The sequence below is a fragment of the Pteropus medius genome, unplaced genomic scaffold, assembly GCF_902729225.1.
Source record: "Pteropus medius unplaced genomic scaffold, Ma_sr-lr_union100, whole genome shotgun sequence".
NCBI lineage: Eukaryota > Metazoa > Chordata > Mammalia > Chiroptera > Pteropodidae > Pteropus > Pteropus medius.
The window spans coordinates 1,770,668-1,775,767 of NW_024342474.1; the positions used below are offsets into that span (position 1 = coordinate 1,770,668).

Sequence of the window (5,100 nt, forward strand, 5' to 3'; positions counted from 1 at the left end):
TCTCAGCATCCTAGAATTTCGGAGTCGCTGGGGGCCTCAGAGATGAAACTGTTTCTTGTACATAGGAGGAAACTGAGGCCGGAGGATTAGAGCATGCTTTCAAAATATTTATTGAGTGCCTACTATGTTCAAAGCATTCTTCAGACGTGGGAGATTAATCGAACATAATAGACAAAAATCCCTGCCTTTCTGGAACTTTCGGCGGGAGGTTTTTCTCCTGGTCCTTAGTTCCCGAACTGCCCTGGAGCGGGGCGGGGCGGTGGTGGTGGTGGTGGTGGTGGTGGTGGTGGTGGTGTGTGATTTGGCTTGGCCATTCTAACCCTTCGTTGCGCTATCAGGCGGCGTGGTTGTCACCTCCAGACTGTGGGCCCGCCTGGGCCTTGGGCGGAGCTGCTTCCCGTCCCGGACGCGCTGTTTACTTTAGGGCTGAGTGTGCGTCGCAGTCGCTGCCCGCCGGCCGCTGTAATCTCCCACCGCTTCCTCCCGCGCCGCTGTGGCTCCGCATTCCTCAGGCTTGAGCAACAACTTTCCCTCCGAAGGCGGCTGGGCCGGGGCCAGGAGGGGCCGCTTTCCCTGGGCCCCTCGCGGGGCGCGGCCCAGGTCGCCAGCATGAGCCTCCGAATGGGGTGCGGCTCGGGTCTCGGGTTCCACCAGCAGCAGCGGAGGCGTGGGGCCCGCTCCAGAGCACAGCGCAGCCGCTAGTACCTCCCCTGGGAGCCGAGACCCAAGCGGCCCGGGCCAGGCCAGGACACAGGTCTGAGCTTCCCACCCTCTGTGGAAGCATTGCCTAAAGATGCGGTGGGTGCATGGGCCTGACCCTGGTCTTGATGATGGAGCTAATCCAGGCTGACCGCCCAGCCTGGAGCCCTGCATTGGGTGAGCAGGCAAAGTTTGCTTTGATTTTTCACTTCAGTTCTGAAGATTCGTTGATGACGGAAAGAGGAGGGTTTGAAGTAATTATAGAAGAGAGGTCCCAACTCATTTCTTGGTCTGGATCTAAATATTTACAACAATCATATTAATACAAGCACCTTTATCCTTTAAATACACTCTCATGCCTACTGAACAACAGTGTATCTCTGGGAGAAAGTTGATTTCTTACTACTTTGCTCTTTTTACAAATGAGAAAGCCCAGGCACAGTTCCATGACTAGTCAGAGCCGAGAAGGAGTTAGTCCAACTCAGCACCCTCTCTGGAGTGACCTCAGGTCTCTCAGGTCAGGCAAAACCCTTCTTGGACCCTGATGTGATTTGGAGAGAAACTGGCCTCACTTCTCAGTTCTGTAGCTGAGTTCGGGAGCTTGTAGGATAGAGTGGGGTTAGATAAGCAGATTAAGCTGTAGGCCCACTGAAATATCAGCTCCGGAAGGGCAGAGGTACTCTGGGCTCTGAAAACAATGCTCAGCACATAGTAGATGCTCAACAAATATTTGCGGAGTGAATGAATGAATGTAGCAAAAGTCTTTAGACTCCTGACTAAGAATTATCCTCTCTTTTTGCTCCATTACCTTTCATTTAAACTTATGCTTTCTCTCTTCCTGCCTCCTAAATCTTGAGCTTATGTATTAAAGTCTATTTGTTTTGGTTTTGTTTTATTTTAATGTACTATTTAGAATAATTTTAGATTTACAGAAAAGTTGCAAAGATGGTGTAGGGAGTTCCCATATACCCTTCACCCAGCTTCCCCTAAAGTTAATATTTTACTTAAAACCACGGTATTTGACAAAATGAAGAAATTAACATTGGTGCCATACAATTAACCAAATTATACACTTCGTTTGGATTTCATGTTTTTACACTTATGTCTTTTTTATGTTCCAAGATCAAGTCTGGGATATCTCATTGCATTTAGGGCTAGAAGCCTTTAAACCAGATCTCATCTTGTAGGGCCTCTCTCCTTGGCAATGAGACAGGAGGCAGAGTGCCTGGCACTGGACTGAGCTCCCTGTCCTGGGCCTAGGAAACAGTTTGAGCCACGGATTTTCTGAGAGTATTATTAAGAGATTCCATCTGGATCTCCCTGCTGGCTCTGGTGGTATCCGATACAAATGCAGACCCCACAGCCTTCACTGGGTCTCCCCTCTTTGTCCCCAATTCCCCCACCATGCACATACCCTGAAAAGGGACGGACATGCTGCTCCAGGGGATCTGACCTAGGTCTGCATTTCCTTTGGGACCTGACTCTTCTCCATGCCCCTCTTCACCTGGCTCCCATTCCGTGGTCTTCATGAGGGGCAAACTCCCATTCACCCCTCTCCAGCCTCACTGCTCCTTTTTCTTCATCCTGGAATCAATCATCTTCCAGCCTAAAACCCTAAGGGGAGCAATTTTGAGCTGTGTTACTTGATCACTGCTTACCAATGAGCTAGCCTTGGAAGTGGAGATGAGTGAAGTGAGGGACAATCCACTTATTCAGGTAGCCAGGATTTATTGAGCATGGCTGGGTCACAAAGATGAACACTTCTGACCCCTGCTTTCCAGGACATTACCATCCGGAGGAAGAGACAAGTAATATGAACAAATAATTGCTTGCATTGCGGGATGTGCCGTAATGGGAATAATGTGTGTACACAGTTGTGTGGCAGCACACAGAGGGGCAGAGCCCAGCTGCTGGGATTGTACAGGAACATAGGGACAGCTTCCCAAATGAGGTCAAGCCTGAGTAGGTGCCCAAGAAGGGAGCAAGGAAAAGAGAGAAGAAGGGCATTCCCAGAAGAATTTAGAGCAGGTGTGAAAGTGGAGGGGCGTTTGAGAGCAGGGCATTTTGGGGGAACTGCAGAGTAGCTCAGTGTGGCTGGAGCATGAGGGTATTTGGAGAGGGAGGAGACAAGCCGGACACGGAGAGCAGTGAGGTCTTAGGTGCTATAGTAAGGAGTTTGTACTTTGTTCAGCAGGTAATGAGGGCTATGAGCCAATTTACTTCTTAGAATAGTCACTTGGGCAGCCCTTTGGAGCCCTAAAACTGGAGTTTGGGGGCACCTGGTGGGTGGCTGCTATAAGAATCCAGGGGAGAAGCAGTGGGGTCTGAACTAGGGCAGTGGGTTTGGGCCAGAAGGGACAGACACCAGAGATACTTAGGAGGTAGAACTTAGTGATAGGATGGTGAAGGGGATGAGAGGTGAGAGGGCTTAAGGATGACTTGCAGGACAAAGAGAAGAGAGTGAGGGGGAAGCAAAATGAGGCTGAAGTTGTTTCCCTTGACACACATGTGAGCATCTTGAGCAGGGGGTAAGGATGGAGTGCTGCATAAATGGGCTAGCTGAGCCCCAGCTTCACTGTCCAGAGGAGGACTATCTTAGGGCAGGGAGGCAGTTACAGAACAGGCCAACTAAGGTCGTAGCTCTAAGGGAATCTGATCTGGAAGACATTGGTGGAAGGATAGAGAGAAGGATGGGGAAATGGGAAGTGGGGAGGAAGACGACTGGAAAAGCTGGGGTGGGGATGGGCAAGGAGGTGCAGTTTGGTTCAGGGAACTGAGGAGAAGGTCACCACGTCATTTCAGATGCAGAAGCCAGAGAAGGATTCAGTGCTCTCCTCTGATCTGGGAACCGACTAGATGCGGACAAGGAGGTCCACAGGGCCCTCTCAGAACTGAGGAGGCAAGTAGATGTGTTAGCTTCCCTGTCTCTGGGCATTGCAGGACCTGCTGGAATTCTGAAAGTGGCTGGAGTTTCACCTGAAGGTTGTTCTCTTTGGTTGTGGGAAGGGCAGAGGCACCTGAAAACACCTACGTGGGCAGCTCAAGTGGCAGATTTTTAGTAACTAGCCGTGCAGAAACTTAGCTGAACACTGTTAAGAACTGTGAAGGTATGAGATTTTTATCCTATTTACAAGCTAACAAATTAGCTGGTGTCATAGCTGTTGGCAGGAGCGAAGACTCCTGGGTCAGAGATGAAGGACAGTTCGTTATTCATAGCAACAGCGGTGGAAGGGTATCAGTCCCCATTCCCTCAGGGCTTCACAAAGAGGGCCAGGTAATGCCTGGCACCCAGTGGGTTGCATTTCAGGAGAGGAACCTGAATTTGGGGAACCTGAATCTTTTATAATGAGCAACATGGCTGCCTTTTGCTCTGGAGGAAGGTACTATATACCTTCCATGGATGTCCACTATATCCCGGAAATGAGAGTCTAGAACAAAGGGCAGTCAGTGCTCCACTTGCAAGACATGCAAAAATGCAATAGAGCCCTGCCAACAAATACATGCTCATATAAAACAAACAACACATTTCTCAGCCTCTCTTGCAGCTAGGCATAACCATCTAACTAAGTCGTGCTCTATTAAACATAAACTTTTGTGTGGTAGCTTCTAGGAAATTGCAAAAAATGCTGGCATGTGCCCTGGGCCCCTTCTTCCCATCTTCTTTTTTCTTGGTAGCTGCCAGAACATGGACAAAATGTTGGAACGTGAGCAGCTATGGTGGACCAGGAGTGGCATGTAAGGACTAAGAGTGGCAGAGACACAAGATGCGAAGGGTCTCTGATGGTGGTGGAACCGAAAAACTACATCTGTGATGATTATCTTTGGACTTCTTTACATGAGAGAAAAATAAACTTCTATCTTGTTTTAATTTTTTTTTTGGGGGGGTGGGTATATACAGCTGAACTTGATTTTAAGTGATACAGGGCTAGCATAGAGGAGGACCAATGGAGGGTTATACCTGTCAGTAGAGAGAAGAGTCTGGGGCACTTCTCCCCCTTTCCCCACCCCCAGCCTCAGCAGTGACAGGGGGAGGGGATGGGGAGTCACCTCTGGCTTCTTCACCACCCACTGGTGATGCCTCATTCACAAGGGGGCCCGGGCTGGCCAGGCGACCCAGTAGCGTCCATTTGAAGGCAGCAAGCAACAAGCTGGCTCCATTCACAAACCCTGTCCTCCTTTGAAAACCAATCACTATGCGAAGCGTGACTGGGTGGTGGCCAGAGCAGGCCCATCTGTCACGCCCTTTCAGAGAGCCAGGCGATGGCAGCAGGCCTGGGTGAGCCAGCCCCTTTCCCTTTGTACCCCAGGAACACGCACTGTAAAGAGATCACAGTGCCTACTGAATTATTCAGAGCTGCCCTGAGTGTCAGTTTTATTATAAAAACATGCAGATTGCTCCGG

General features: G+C 49.8%; 1 long non-coding RNA gene across 1 annotated transcript; it reads left to right on the forward strand.

The window, feature by feature from the left end:
- Positions 1-265: 265 nt before the first annotated feature.
- Positions 266-4,567, forward strand: LOC120604981 (uncharacterized). The gene is made up of 2 exons (XR_005653468.1): positions 266-876; positions 4,375-4,567. It is a non-coding gene; the product is annotated as an uncharacterized LOC120604981 (long non-coding RNA).
- Positions 4,568-5,100: the final 533 nt, after the last annotated feature.